This window comes from Macaca thibetana, chromosome 14 (assembly GCF_024542745.1).
Source record: "Macaca thibetana thibetana isolate TM-01 chromosome 14, ASM2454274v1, whole genome shotgun sequence".
Classification (NCBI taxonomy): domain Eukaryota; kingdom Metazoa; phylum Chordata; class Mammalia; order Primates; family Cercopithecidae; genus Macaca; species Macaca thibetana.
Genome location: NC_065591.1, coordinates 71942322 through 71959575, shown reverse-complemented (window position 1 = coordinate 71959575; position 17254 = coordinate 71942322). Strand labels below are relative to the sequence as shown.

Sequence of the window (17254 nt, the reverse complement as noted above, 5' to 3'; positions counted from 1 at the left end):
CTGGGCATGGTGGTGGGCGCCTGTAATCCCAGCTACTTCGGAGGCTGAGGCAGGAGAATCATTTGAACCTGGGAGGCGGAGGTTGCAGTGAGCTGAGATCATGCCACTGCACTCCAGCCTGAGTGACAGTGCAAGACTCAAAAAAAATAAAAATAAAAATAAAAAAGCCATATTTGGGAGAAAGAGGAGAAAAGGAGACAAGGAGACACTTTAGAGGAGAGAAACACCACCATTAGACTATTTCAGTCTTGAATTTGATCATGCAGTCTGCGATGTTCTGGATATTTGTGTCCCCCAAACTATGTATGTTGAATGTAATCTCCAATGCAATAGTATTCAGAAGTGGGGCCTTCAGGAGGTGATTAGGTCATAAGGGCCACAAAATGGATTTGTGCCATTAGAGAAGAGGCTTGAGGACACCTGTTCCTTTATTCCATCACGTGAGGACACAGTAAGAAGCCACCGTCTGTGAAGATGAAGCCCTCACCACACACGGTATCTGTTGCACCTTCAGTTTAGACTTTCCAGCCTGCTAGAACTGAGAGCAGTACATTTCTGTTGTTTATTGATTACCTCATCTAAGATATTTTGATATAGTAGCTCAAACAAAGACACAGTCTCTCCAAAGGGAAAGATAAGAGAAATAACCCAAAATAATTTGAAGAAAAATGTGGTAATTGTTAATCTCACCTTTTGACCCCCTCTACCTCTGGGAAGAAAGGCTTGTGAGAATATTTTGATCATTTGTAGAAAAAAAATAGCTATATTCTTTTATATACCTTGGAAATAATGGGCAAATTTTAATCTCCACTAGACAATTATATTATAATAAATGAACTATAAAAACAGAAGGTTGCTAGCCCTAGGAATGTAGCAAAAAAACATTTTAGAAGCAAACAGAGCAGGGGTAGTCAGCAGGGACTGAGGAGGAGGAATATGAGTGTTCAGGCAGCAGCCTTGCCCATCTCAAAGGTGAAATGATTCCTGGAGGAAGAGGCACAGGAGTACGGTCACTGCACTTCAAGTATTTCTGACCTTGCTGGCCAGACCATTCTTACTGTGAGAATGCTGAATCTGGCTATGTTCCCTAGTGCTAGTCAGCTTCCAAGTCATCTAGCTCCCTTATTCAAATTCTATGCCTACAAAGTCATCTTCTTGATTGTCTCTTGGCTCATCAGATTTGCCTTCAGGAAATAGTGTTCGGGTCACAAACATTTTAGATCCGATCAAAGTAATCATTCGTGGAAAACTTGGACATGGTCTCTGGTTTTGATTTTGTTTTCCATGTAGCTTCAATCTGGGGAGATAATCTGTTGATTTCCCCAGCACAAACTTCCTAATCTCAAGTAAGTTCCGTTTCTCAAGCTTCTCTTCATCTCCCCTGCTATCACCCTAGTCCACAACAGTTGTCTGCCATCACCTAGGTGGCTACAGCAGCCTGCTGACTGGTGACCCTGCTTAGTAGGATTTGGACCTGGGACTTCTTGTTTTATTTATTTATTTATTTATTTTGTAAGTGCATTTTGTTTTGCCACTGCAGCTGTGTAGGGGGGAAAAAAAAGCTGATTTTATTCATTTATCTACTCCTTTATTCAGTGAACAGAATGTCCCTTTTTTGGTTGAAAAGATATTCTAAGAAAAAAAAAACAGTGATATTAGCTCTCTGCATGCTAGAAACTATCCTTCCTCTTTCCCCTTTCAAATCGCCGCCCCCTCCCCCACCCAATCTCTCAACCTATGTCATCTTTTAATATCTCATTGGAAAATGCCTTTTTCTTCATATTCAATATTTCTTTCTGCCATTATGAGTTCTAACTAGAGACCATAGTCTGTGTAAATGATTCTATATCAAATAAAGCTGGTTACATTGTATTCTCTGAAGCAAAAGCTGAACTTTGGTTTCTTTTCATCAAATCATATTTATTAAGATCTTGTGTTCCCATCAGTATGCTATTCTTAACAAATACTTCAAATATAAAGATTTCACAACCTCATATTGAGAGAGGCTTAAAAGAAATACAAGAAAAAGAAATGGAAACAACTATTGTGTTATAGTAATGACCAAGTAGATCATTTTATTTATTTTAAAATGCCCTCCATGTAGCTAATATATTATTTGATTAATAAATTGGGAAAAATTAAATTATGTATTTCTGCATCTCCTCTCAAGTTCTGACACCTTACAAAGAATAAAACTAGCCAAGTTTTTAAATGTTTACTCATTCTAAGCTTTCTCTAAGCTTAACTTATCAAGTAATGCTTATTTACTAATTGTTACTTAAGATCATCACTGGGATGAATAATTTCTTAAAAAAGAAAAATATAGGTACAGGTACAGTGGCTCATGCCTGTAATTCCAGCACTCTGGGAGGCCGAGGCAGGTGGATCACAAGGTCAGGAGTTTGAGACAAGCCTGGCCAAGTTGGTGAAGCCCCGTCTCTACAAAAAATACGAAAATTAGAGGGGGCGGAGCAAGATGGCCGAATAGGAACAGCTCCAGTCTCCAACTCCCAGCGCGAGCGACACAGAAGACCGGTGATTTCTGCATTTTCAACTGAGGTACTGGGTTCATCTCACTGGGGAGTGCCGGACGATCGGTGCTGGTCAGCTGCTGCAGCCCGACCAGCGAGAGCTGAAGCAGGGCGAGGCATTGCCTCACCTGGGAAGCGCAAGGGGGAAGGGAATCCCTTTTCCTAGCCAGGGGAACTGAGACACACAACACCTGGAAAATCGGGTAACTCCCACCCCAATACTGCGCTTTAAGCAAACAGGCACACCAGGAGATCATATCCCACACCTGGCCGGGAGGGTCCCACACCCACGGAGCCTCCCTCATTGCTAGCACAGCAGTCTGTGATCTACCGGCAAGGCAGCAGCGAGACTGGGGGAGGGGCGCCCGCCATTGCTAAGGCTTAAGTAGGCAAACAAAGCTGCTGGGAAGCTCGAACTGGGTGGAGCTCACAGCAGCTCAAGGAAACCTGCTTGTCTCTGTAGACTCCACCTCTGGGGACAGGGCAATAACAAAGGCAGCCGAAACCTCTGCAGACGCAAATGACTCTGTCTGACAGCTTTGAAGAGAGCAGTGGATCTCCCAACACGGAGGTTGAGATCTGAGAAGGGACAGACTCCCTGCTCAAGTGGGTCCCTGACCCCTGAGTAGCCTAACTGGGAGACATCCCCCACTAGGGGCAGACCAACACCCCACACCTCACACGGTGGAGTACACCCCTGAGAGGAAGCTTCCAAAGCAAGAATCAGACAGGTACACTCGCTGTTCAGAAATATTCTACTTCTGCTGCCTCTGCTGCTGATACCCAGGCAAACAGGGTCTGGAGTGGACCTCAAGCAATCTCCAACAGACCAACAGCTGAGGGTCCTGACTGTTAGAAGGAAAACTATCAAACAGGAAGGACACCTACACCAAAACCCCATCAGTACGTCACCATCATCAAAGACCAGAGGCAGATAAAACCACAGAGATGGGGAAAAAGCAGGGCAGAAAAGCTGGAAATTCAAAAAATAAGAGCGCATCTCCCCCCGCAAAGGAGCGCAGCTCATCGCCAGCAACGGATCAAAGCTGGACGGAGAATGACTTTGACGAGATGAGAGAAGAAGGCTTCAGTCCATCAAATTTCTCAGAGCTAAAGGAGGAATTACGTACCCAGCGCAAAGAAACTAAAAATCTTGAAAAAAAAGTGGAAGAATTGATGGCTAGAGTAATTAATGCAGAGAAGGTCATAAACAAAATGAAAGAGATGAAAACCATGACACGAGAAATACGTGACAAATGCACAAGCTTCAGTAACCAACTCGATCAACTGGAAGAAAGAGTATCAGCGATTGAGGATCAAATGAATGAAATGAAGCGAGAAGAGAAACCAAAAGAAAAAAGAAGAAAAAGAAATGAACAAAGCCTGCAAGAAGTATGGGATTATGTAAAAAGACCAAATCTACGTCTGATTGGGGTGCCTGAAAGTGAGGGGGAAAATGGAACCAAGTTGGAAAACACTCTTCAGGATATCATCCAGGAGAACTTCCCCAACCTAGTAGGGCAGGCCAACATTCAAATCCAGGAAATACAGAGAACGCCACAAAGATACTCCTCGAGAAGAGCAACTCCAAGACACATAATTGCCAGATTCACCAAAGTTGAAATGAAGGAAAAAATCTTAAGGGCAGCCAGAGAGAAAGGTCGGGTTACCCACAAAGGGAAGCCCATCAGACTAACAGCAGATCTCTCGGCAGAAACTCTCCAAGCCAGAAGAGAGTGGGGGCCAATATTCAACATTCTTAAAGAAAAGAATTTTAAACCCAGAATTTCATATCCAGCCAAACTAAGTTTCATAAGTGAAGGAGAAATAAAATCCTTTACAGATAAGCAAATGCTTAGAGATTTTGTCACCACCAGGCCTGCCTTACAAGAGACCCTGAAGGAAGCACTAAACATGGAAAGGAACAACCGGTACCAGCCATTGCAAAAACATGCCAAAATGTAAAGACCATCGAGGCAAGGAAGAAACTGCATCAACTAACGAGCAAAATAACCAGTTAATATCATAATGGCAGGATCAAGTTCACACATAACAATCTTAACCTTAAATGTAAATGGACTAAATGCTCCAATTAAAAGACACAGACTGGCAAACTGGATAAAGAGTCAAGACCCAGCAGTCTGCTGTATTCAGGAGACCCATCTCACGCGCAGAGGCATACATAGGCTCAAAATAAAGGGATGGAGGAAGATTTACCAAGCAAATGGAGAACAAAAAAAAGCAGGGGTTGCAATACTAGTCTCTGATAAAACAGACTTTAAACCATCAAAGATCAAAAAGGCAAAGAAGGCCATTACGTAATGGTAAAGGGAACAATTCAACAGGAAGAGCTAACTCTCCTAAATATATATGCACCCAATACAGGAGCACCCAGATTCATAAAGCAAGTCCTTAGAGACTTACAAAGAGACTTAGACTCGCATACAATAATAATGGGAGACTTCAACACTCCACTGTCAACATTAGACAGATCAACGAGACAGAAAGTTAACAAGGATATCCAGGAATTGAACTCATCTCTGCAGCAAGCAGACCTAATAGACATCTATAGAACTCTCCACCCCAAATCAACAGAATATACATTCTTCTCAGCACCACATCGTACTTACTCCAAAATCGACCACGTAATTGGAAGTAAAGCACTCCTCAGCAAATGTACAAGAACAGAAATTATAACAAACTCTCTCTCAGACCACAGTGCAATCAAACTAGAACTCAGGACTAAGAAACTCAATCAAAACTGCTCAACTACCTGGAAACTGAACAACCTGCTCCTGAATGACTACTGGGTACATAACGAAATGAAGGCAGAAATAAAGATGTTCTTTGAAACCAATGAGAACAAAGATACAACATACCAGAATCTCTGGGACACATTTAAAGCAGTGTGTAGAGGGAAATTTATAGCACTAAATGCCCACAAGAGAAAGCAGGAAAGATCTAAAATTGACACTTTAACATTGCAATTAAAAGAACTAGAGAAGCAAGAGCAAACACATTCGAAAGCTAGCAGAAGGCAAGAAATAACTAAGATCAGAGCAGAACTGAAGGAGATAGAGACACAAAAAACTCTCCAAAAAATCAATGAATCCAGGAGTTGGTTTTTTGAAAAGATCAACAAAATTGACAGACCACTAGCAAGACTAATAAAGAAGAAAAGAGACAGGAGTCAAATCGACGCAATTAAAAATGATAAAGGGGATATCACCACCGACCCCACAGAAATACAAACTACCATCAGAGAATACTATAAACACCTCTACGCAAATAAACTGGAAAATCTAGAAGAAATGGATAATTTCCTGGACACTTACACTCTCCCAAGACTAAACCAGGAAGAAGTTGAATCCCTGAATAGACCAATAGCAGGCTCTGAAATTGAGGCAATAATTAATAGCCTACCAACCAAAAAAAGTCCAGGACCAGATGGATTCACAGCTGAATTCTACCAGAGGTACAAGGAGGAGTTAGTACCATTCCTTCTGAAACTATTCCAATCAATAGAAAAAGAGGGAATCCTCCCTAACTCATTTTATGAGGCCAACATCATCCTGATACCAAAGCCTGGCAGAGACACAACAAAAAAAGAGAATTTTAGACCAATATCCCTGATGAACATCGATGCAAAAATCCTCAATAAAATACTGGCAAACCGGATTCAGCAACACATCAAAAAGCTTATCCACCATGATCAAGTGGGCTTCATCCCTGGGATGCAAGGTTGGTTCAACATTCGCAAATCAATAAACATAATCCAGCATATAAACAGAACCAAAGACAAGAACCACATGATTATCTCAATAGATGCAGAAAAGGCTTTTGACAAAATTCAACAGCCCTTCATGCTAAAAACGCTCAATAAATTCGGTATTGATGGAACGTACCTCAAAATAATAAGAGCTATTAATGACAAACCCACAGCCAATATCATACTGAATGGGCAAAAACTGGAAAAAATCCCTTTGAAAACTGGCACAAGACAGGGATGCCCTCTGTCACCACTCCTATTCAACATAGTGTTGGAAGTTCTGGCTAGGGCAATCAGGCAAGAGAAAGAAATCAAGGGTATTCAGTTAGGAAAAGAAGAAGTCAAATTGTCCCTGTTTGCAGATGACATGATTGTATATTTAGAAAACCCCATTGTCTCAGCCCAAAAGCTCCTTAAGCTGATAAGCAACTTCAGCAAAGTCTCAGGATACAAAATTAATGTGCAAAAATCACAAGCATTCTTATACACCAGTAACAGACAAACAGAGAGCCAAATCAGGAATGAACTTCCATTCACAATTGCTTCAAAGAGAATAAAATACCTAGGAATCTAACTTACAAGTGATGTAAAGGACCTCTTCAAGGAGAACTACAAACCACTGCTCAGTGAAATCAAAGAGGACACAAACAAATGGAAGAACATACCATGCTCATGGATAGGAAGAATCAATATCGTGAAAATGGCCATACTGCCCAAGGTAATTTATAGATTCAATGCCATCCCCATCAAGCTACCAATGAGTTTCTTCACAGAATTGGAAAAAAACTGCTTTAAAGTTCATATGCAACCAAAAAAAAGAGCCCGCATCTCCAACACAATCCTAAGTCAAAAGAACAAAGCTGGAGGCATCACGCTACCTGACTTCAAACTATACTACAAGGCTACAGTAACCAAAACAGCATGGTACTGGTACCAAAACAGAGATATAGACCAATGGAACAGAACAGAGTCCTCAGAAATAATACCACACATCTACAGCCATCTGATCTTTGACAAACCTGAGAGAAACAAGAAATGGGGAAAGGATTCCCTATTTAATAAATGGTGCTGGGAAAATTGGCTAGCCATAAGTAGAAAGCTGAAACTGGATCCTTTCCTTACTCCTTATACGAAAATTAATTCAAGATGGATTAGAGACTTAAATGTTAGACCTAATACCATAAAAATCCTAGAGGAAAACCTAGGTAGTACCATTCAGGACATAGGCATGGGCAAAGACTTCATGTCTAAAACACCAAGCGCAACGGCAGCAAAAGCCAAAATTGACAAATGGGATCTCATTAAACTAAAGAGCTTCTGCACAGCAAAAGACACTACCATCAGAGTGAACAGGCAACCTACAGAATGGGAGAAAATTTTTGCAATCTACTCATCTGACAAAGGGCTAATATCCAGAACCTACAAAGAACTCAAACAAATATACAAGAAAAAAACAAACAACCCCATCAAAAAGTGGGCAAAGGATATGAACAGACATTTCTCAAAAGAAGACATTCATACAGCCAACAGACACATGAAAAAATGCTCATCATCACTGGCCATCAGAGAAATGCAAATCAAAACCACAATGAGATACCATCTCACACCAGTTAGATTGGCGATCATTAAAAAGTCAGGAAACAACAGGTGCTGGAGAGGATGTGGAGAAATAGGAACAGTTTTACACTGTTGGTGGGATTGTAAACTAGTTCAACCATTATGGAAAACAGTATGGCGATTCCTCAAGGATCTAGAACTAGATGTACCGTATGACCCAGCCATCCCATTACTGGGTATATACCCAAAGGATTATAAATCTTGCTGCTATAAAGACACATGCACATGTATGTTTATTGCAGCACTATTCACAATAGCAAAGACTTGGAATCAACCCAAATGTCCATCAGTGACAGACTGGATTAAGAAAATGTGGCACATATACACCATGGAATACTATGCAGCCATCAAAAAGGATGAGTTTGTGTCCTTTGTAGGGACATGGATGCAGCTGGAAACCATCATTCTTAGCAAACTATCACAAGAACAGAAAACCAAACACCGCATGTTCTCACTCATAGGTGGGAACTGAACAATGAGATCACTTGGACTCGGGAAGGGGAACATCACACACCGGGGCCTATCATGGGGAGGGGGGAGGGGGGAGGGATTGCATTGGGAGTTATACCTGATGTAAATGACGAGTTGATGGGTGCAGCACACCAACATGGCACAAGTATACATATGTAACAAACCTGCACGTTATGCACATGTACCCTACAACTTAAAGTATAATAATAATAAATAAATTAAAAAAAAATTCATCTTTCAGAGTCTATAAATAAAATTTTTTGAACACACACACACACACACACAAAAATACGAAAATTAGCCGAGCATGGTTGTGCACACCTGTAGTCCCAGCTACTTTGGAGGCTGAGGTGGGAGAATCACTTGAACCAGGGAGGCGGAGGTTGCGGTGAGCTGAGATCATGCCCTTGCACTCTAGCCCGGGCAACAAGGCGACAAGAGCAAACTCCATCTCAAAAAAAAAAAAAAAAAAAAGAAGAAAACAAAAATATAGCTGCAAAAAAAAATGGTCCTTATTCTTTCATTAGGATTTTGTCAAATAATTTCTAAAATGTAACATTGTGTTAAATAAGCTCCATGTAAGTCTTGATTTTCATAAAAATAGTTATCTCTATCTTACCTCTTGGCAAGGAATTGCAAAGGGTTATCTATGTCCTTGGAAGCTGCTGTTTGCCTATCTATTTCTTTTACCTCTGGTGTATAGCAAACAATACAACTTTGGGGGTCATGGAGTTTTGACTTCTAATCCTCAATACGCCACTCACTTAACTGAGTTGCCTTGGGCATGTTATTTAATTGTCCCAAACCTAACTTTCCTCATCTGGAAGATGACAAATTCTTTACCTTGTCACATTTCTTTGAAGATTAAAGATTTGGAAGCACTGTGTTCATAGAAGATAATCAATAAATGGTAAAGTTCCTTTTAATATTGCATACATTAAATTTTACATAAAAATGTAAATGCTATGTACTTCCTAGAAGACTTTGTTTGCAGTAAAACACAGTTACAAAGTGCAGTTAATATAAGAGAAGTAGAAGATAATATCTATGAAAGAGAAGGAAAATATTTTAATAAGAAGATCTAAGTGTTAACCTACCTCTTCATTTCTGAGTGGGCCAGGCAAATAAGCAATTCTTAGCAATGAACAGGAGAATGTAAATAAAGAGAGAAAAAAAATGATTCCTTGGTAAAATATTATAGGACAAATTTAGCACATGGTATCATAAACAGAAAATAAGCATACAAAATTTGGGAATAAATGCCTGAATCACAGCTTTAAAAGGAATTAAGAAGCATTCTTAGAACACTTGATTTTTCCCATTTAATAATAGAAGAACTTCACGCCCAAGATGAAGCTCTAGTAAGTACCCACAGTAGGATTTGAACTTGGGACTTTTTGTTTATTTTGTTGTAAATGCATTTTGTTTTGTTTTACCTCTGCAGCTGTGTAAAGAAAAAATAATAATTTATGAACTTTGTTCTGAGGGAACTAGGTTCTAGAGAGTAAAGCTTGGTGTAGGTTTACTATTTCTCAGGACCCAATGTTTTGAGATATGTCATCTTGTACCATCAATAGAATGTTTTTTAAAGATCTAAATGCTAACTTTCAATTTGAGACTGGCCACATTGTTTGAAAAAATTAGGTATGGCATGTGATCCTTTCCAGTTTGCTTAGTGCATTTTCTGAAATGTGTGATTTAGAAAATTAACCATGTACAAAGTTTAGCTCTGCAAAAATAGTTCAGTGCAGCAGGATGTGGCCATGAATATGAGTCATTTAAATTAGTATAGGTTTTATTCATTCATGTAATATACATTTATTGGGTGCCTATTAGATTTAATTTACTGTTTTAAACCTGGAGGGAGACACAGTGATGAGGAAAGCATAGTTGATGTAGTTTGGCTGTGTCCCCACCCAAATCTCATCTTGAATTATAACTCCCATAATTCCCATGTGTTGTGGGAGGGACCTGGTGACAGATAATTGAATCATGGAAGCAGTCTCCCTCATGCTGTTCTCGTGGTCATGAATAAGTCTCACAAGATCTGATGGTTTTATCAGGGTAAACTCCTTTTGCTTGACTCTCTTTCTCTCTTGGCTTCTGCCATGTAAGACATGCCTTTTACCTTCCACCATGATTGTGAGGTCTTCCTCACAATCATGGTGTAAACTTAAAAAAAAAAATAGTGGTTGTTGTCAGTAGTGGTAAGTAGTGTTAATAATACTCCCTACTGAAATGCAAAATTCCAAAAATGAGGATTTAATACACATAGTTTCCCTAAAATATATGATTAATTCAAAGACATGATAAAAATATTTCTTAATATGTTTTATATAATGATCTTTGCCAAGAAAATTTTCTCTGGTCATTGTCCTAGTTAAATATTTTGAAAGATGCTCTTTGCCTTCTTGATAAATGTCAAACTCCTCACTTTAGCATACAATGTGAGTTTATGACCCCCTTTTGTCCTTCTAGTTCATGTCTCCTACATGCTCTCAGATAAACACCAGCCCCCAAATCCTGTAACTTCTCAAATGCATCATGCATTTTCTTACATGTTGTTTTTCTGCCTCAAATGCCGCTCCACATCTACTTACCTTAACACTGCCGAAGAGTCTCTTCCTTTCATAAGCTTCCTTTGACCCTCCCTAGTGCCTTGAGCTTACCCTGCTCATATCACTATTAGCACATTCCACACATAGTCATTTTCATTTTTGTATCTTCATCACAAAACTCTGATCTCCTTGATGGCAAGAGTTATGTCTGATTCCTCTCTTCCCACTAGAAGCATGTACCATATTCCCAATAAATGTGTGTGGATTGAAAGAAGAGACTGTATGCCACATCTCAAAAGATTTATATATATCCAGTGTTATTTAGAACAAAGAATCATAGCATCAGGCTGCCTAAGGCTGATCCTGGTTTTACCGTTTTCAAGTTATACGACTTTTGGCAAAGAGTTAACCTTTCTGTACAATGAAAACTAAATAAAAACTAAAGAAAAATTATAAAAGACATCTAAAAGAGTGCTAGGCAAAAAGCAAACATTTAATAAATTTAGTCATTATTATTCTTTGAGGAAGAAATCCTGTGGATACGAATATTCTCTGCTAACTACTGAACATCAAATATTACTCTGATTTATTATTTGACTTCAAGAATGTGTACAGAATTCCTTATGTCAGACATGTAATAGGTTATCAATAGCTGTTAATAGTAACAGCTAATGTCTATGTAGCACTTACTATGTGCTAAGCAATGTTTTAAATGATTTTACATACATTAACTGATTAGTTCTTATCAATACTTTGAAATAGTTACTATTATTTTTCTCATTTTTCTAAATAAACAAACTGAAGCACCGGGCACAGTTCACGCCTGTAATCCCAGCACTTTGGGAGCCTGAGGCAGGTGGATCATGAGGTCAGGATTTCGAGACCAGTCTGGCCAACATAGTGAAACCCCGTCTCTACTAAAAGTACAAAAATTAGCTGAGCGTGGTGGCGCATGGCTGTAATGCCAGCTGCTCAGGAGGATGAGGCAGAAGAATCACTTGAACCTGGGAGGTGGAGGTTGCAGTGAGCCAAGATTGTGCCACTGCTGTACTCCAGCCTGGGCGACAGAGTGAGACTCCACCTCAAAAAAAAAAAAAAAAAAAAAAAAAAAAAGAAACTGAAATACATGGAGTTTAAATGACTTACCCTATTGGCAAATAGCAGAGGTCTGATTTAAACTTAAGCAGTTAAACTACAGAATCTGTTCTCTTTGCCATTATCCTTATAGTATTATAGAATCATGAATGACTAAGTGATTGAATAAATCTCATCAGTTAAACACATTCAGAAAATGGATCCATAATCTGTTCTCAAGTCCAGTGATATTTTAAATTATCAATCTCACTATATGTCTTTCTCTCTTTTTGAGCAACCTTTTGAATTGCTTCTACTTTCAATTTCCCCACAAATATAAAATGAAGTGGAAATGAATCATATGGAATGTGATGCTAGGACTGAAAAGGTTAATGTGCTTTTTACCTCTCTGAGTTTAACAATTAAGAATATACAGACTGGCATATTAGATCAGACTGCTTTCGTGGCCTAGAACTCATGCTATTGCCAAGAAAAACCGTAACTTCTGAGATTCTGCATGACTCTGGGTCAGAATAATGTAGTGAAATGTTTAACTTTTATCAGCCAACAACAGCAAAGTCAAAGAGCAAATCTGAAACATGGTAGGGATCAAAAGCCAAAGAATAAGTTGATAAAGTAATGAAAAGAAGGATAAACTGTAACCATATCTAGAAAAATGAGTCAGGCATTTGAATCATAAAGATACATAGTAGACTGCGAAATAAACAGAAGCATGTAAGAATTAGTGGTACCATTGAGCCTATTGTGATTTTTCTGTGATGTCTGCTTAAGACATTGGGGAAGTTTCTAAGCATGCTAGTTTTGCCTAATAACTTCTTGTACATTTGTCTGCACTGAATTCATTGAAATTGTATTTTAAAATGTTAACAAATTTAGACAGAAACCCAATGTCAAAAGGAAAGAGACCTTAGAAATCACCTATCTATCCCTTTCATTTTGAAATAAGTCAACCTGGGCTGGAAAAGTCAAGTAACTTGGTTCACAGTCACTCAAGTAAAGTAATAAACTTTATAGCTGCTACAGAAAGCAAGATTTCCTTCTTTTCATCCTAAACTTACCATTTTTAATTTTCAAAGATGTCCCCCCACCCTACTTTGGGAATAATATGCTTGAGTAATAAGTCAGACTTCCCATATAAATACCATCCTTGTATGTAAAAATCCTTAACTTACAAAAAATAATTTTGCACCATCATGAACAGAAGCTGTTTCATGAAAGAGCCATCCATTCATGAATGAATGATGCAATGAACATAACTTCAGTTACATAAATAAAGAATAGAATCATCATCATATCTACCTTCTGATTTCTACTGTATAGATGGCTGCAAAATGTTTATTCCAAGCACAGGCAGCACAGCAAATTGGGGCAAAATTTGATTCTTCAGAATTCCAATCTCAGCCATACACAGTGGCTCATGCCTGTAGTCCCACACTTTGGGAGGCCAAGGCAGGAGGATCACTTAAGCCCAGAAGTTCAAGACCAGCCTGGGCAACATACTGAGACTTCATTTTGACTAAAAATTAAAAAAAAAAAAAAAAAAAAAAAAAAAATACATTAGCCAGGCATGGTGGCACAAACTAGAAGTCCCTGCAACTTGGGAGGCTGAGGCAGGGGGATCACTTGAGTGCAGGAATTCAAGCTTGCAGTGAGCTATGATTGCACCACTGCACTGTAGCCTGGGTAACAGAGCAAGACTCTGCCTCAGAAAAAAAAAACAAAGTCCAATTTCTTCCTTACAGATAAAGAGATTAAACAAGTTGATGCCATGAGCTTCTCAATGTGATGCAATGAGGAGACAATATCACCTATGTAATGTTCAGAAATGGAAAAAAAAAATGAGAAAGCAAGCAGGTCAAATTGTGGGATATTCTGCAAAATAAATCACCTGGACTCTTCATAACTATCAATGTCTTAAGAGTTTAAAAAAAAAAAAAAGGGATTGGTTGACTTTTCTGAATTAAAGAGACATGATGACTAACTGCAATGTACTTCTTGATTAGATCTAGGACTAGGAAAAAAGCTTTAAGTAATATTATTGAGACAAGTGGATAAATTTGAATATTGAAAGTACATTGGATAACAAAATATCATTGATGATCAGTTTCCTATATGTGATCATTTTATTGTGATAATGTAGTCCCTTCTTGTTCTAAGATAATATGTGCAGAAGTATTTAGAGGTAGAGTGTGTCGATACCTGTAACTAACTCTAAAATGGTTCAGCCAAAAATGAAATGTATGTGTGTGTATATGTATGCACATATGTACGCAGAGGGAAAGAGAGAAAAAACAAATGCAGTGAAATGTTAATATATTAATCTAGATGAAAAGAATATGGGTGCTTATTGTACTATTTTTGTAACATTTGCTTACATTTGAAATTATTTAAAATAAATAGGGGAAAAGAGAGAATAAGTCTTAATACTCTAAACCAGCATGGAAAACCTATGAAATTTGGCACATAATAGGAAGTTTAGTAACATGTGGAATGAATGAATGAATAAACATTTCAGCCATATTCCTCATACCCACCTTCATATTTCTTCCTCACAATCTTTTAGGGGTCATAAATTCCATCATTAAAAACATATTTCTTTGGATTAATACCTTATATTTCCTGAGATCCCTACTTAAGGTGTATATATTATTGGAAGAATCAATAACATTTTAATACATTCACCCTCCAGTTAAATTGAATCATTTTCTTTTCCTTAGAAAAATTATTTAATATCTCTGTACTTCAAATTTCTAACCTTTAAAATGGAACAATAACTTATTGTTGTGAGTTAATCAAATAATTGTTTTGGGGTTAAATATGATCATGTATTAACATGCTCACACTTAATTAACACTTAGTAAATGGTAGCTATTACCATTATTATATATGTACAAATTCTATTTGCCTTCAAGCTGATTTCAAAGGCTATTACCCGATCATGCTTTCCATATTCCAGTATAATCAAAATATAATAATTATAGCTAAGAAATAGTAGAAACTTTTGTATTCAGCAGTGTCATAAATGCTTCACATTCATAACATGATATAATCACTGCAGCAGTCCTGCAAGTTATATCTATTATGATTTTCTTGATAAGGAAACTAAGATTTAAAGAAGATAATAAACTTAAGTTGATAGTTGGTGGACGAGTCAAGATTTAATCCCAGTCCATCTGACTCCACAACCAGGGGCCCTTAATTAGTCCAGCATCCTGGCTCCAGATCTGTACTCTTTCTACCAAGAAAAGACTCTCTTCCAAACCTCCCTTAATGTACATGTTCATTATGTCATTAATAGTCACTCTGTTCAAGTCATATTCCCATAATAGATTGTGAGTATAGAGAACAGATGATCTAGAAGAAAATATATAGATTATGTCAGAGGAAGGACCATGCTTGAGAAAAAGAAGTTCCAAATGCAAGTTTCAACTCTAGCCCTTTCAATTTTATAATTTTGAGAGTCAACCGTATTTTCCAAGCTCTAGTTTCTTATCTATTAAGTACAGCAAAAATAATCTTAATTACTGCCTAATGCACATGTGTGAGGATGGGGGAGGGTATGGAGAAAATCATGCAAAGTAATGGGTAGAAACAACTTTGGTACAGTATAAAATAATAATAATATTTGCAAAGATAATAAAATATATAAAAGCTGAGAAAATGTCATATGATATATGTATAATAAAAATCTATACACAAACGTATACATATGTAGATATATCTTGAAATATGATAGGTTTTGTTACAGACTATTGTAATAAAGTGAATATTGCAATAAGTAGAGTCATACAAACTTTTTTGTTTCCCAGTGCCTATACAAGTTATGTTTACACTACACTGTAGTCTATTAGTGTGCTTTATGTTAAAAAAAAAAAAGGTATGCCTTAATTTTAAAATATTTCTAAAAATGCTAACAATCACCTGAGCCTTCAGCGAGTCATAATAATTTTGCTGGTGGAGGGTCTTACCTCACTGTTGATGGCAGCTGACCCATCAAGATGGTGGTTGCTGAAGGCTGAGGTGGCTATGGCACTTTTTAAAAATAAGACAATGAAATTTGCCACATCAATTGACTCCTTTCACTAAAGATTTCTCTGTAGAATGCAATGCTGTTTGATAGCATTTTACCTATGATAGAACTTTCAAAATCAGAGTCAATCCTCCACAGCTCTACTGTGGCTTTATCAACTAGGTTATGTAATATTCTACTTGGTTGTCATTTCAACAATGTTCACAACATCCTCACCGAGAATAGATTCCATCTGAAGAAGCCGCTTACTTTGCTCATCCATATAAAGCAACTCCTTATTCTTTAAAGTTTTATTATGAGATTGCAGCAATTTGGTTCCATTCTCAGGCTTCACTTCTAATTCTAGTTGTTTTGCTGTTTCTACCACATCTGCAGTTACTTCCTCCACTGACGTCTTGAACCCCTTAAACTCATCCATGAAGGTTGGAATCAACTTCTTCCAAACTTCTATTAATGTTGATATTTTGACCTTCTCCTATGAATCACAAATGTTCTTAATGGCATCTAAAATGGTAAATCCTTTCCAGAAGATTTTGAATTGACTTTGCCCAGATCCATTAGATGGATCACAATCTATGGCAGCTATAGCCTTATTAAATGTATTTCTTAAATAATGAGACTTGAAAGTTAAAATTGCTCTTTGATCCATGAGCTGAAGATTGAATATTGTGTTGTAGGCATGAAAACAACATTAATCTCCTTGTACATCTCCATCGGAACTCTTGGGTGACCAGATACATTGTCAATGGCAAGTAACATTTTGAAAGGAGTCTTTCTAAGCCGTATATGAAACACGGCGTATCAAATATTCAGTAAATTATGCTGTAAACAGATGTTCTGTCTTTCAGGTTTTGTTGTTTATTTGTAGAGCACAGGTAGAGTATATCTAGCATAATTCTTACATATCCCAAAATTTTCATAATGGTAGATTGAGCATTGGTTTCAAATTTAAGCCACCAGCTTCATTAACTCCTAACAAGAGGGTCAGCCTATCCTTTGAAGCCAGGCATTGACTTTTCCTCTCTAGCTATAAAAGTTCTTTCTACACGGCCTAGAGGAAAATTTGTTGTTTAATGTTGTCATCTTTACCAATCTTATGTAGATCTTAGCTAGATCTTCTGGATAATTAGAGCTTCTTTATCAAGACTTAATGTTTCACCTTGCACCTTTAGGTTATGGAAAT

The 17254-nt window shown here is 37.8% G+C and overlaps 1 protein-coding gene across 1 annotated transcript in view; it reads left to right on the top strand.

Annotated features, from left to right (window-relative positions):
• The window catches only part of TENM4 (teneurin transmembrane protein 4), a 3098737-nt gene that overhangs the window by 1492591 nt on the left and 1588892 nt on the right, over positions 1-17254 (top strand). The gene's annotated exons all lie outside the window — the stretch shown is intronic.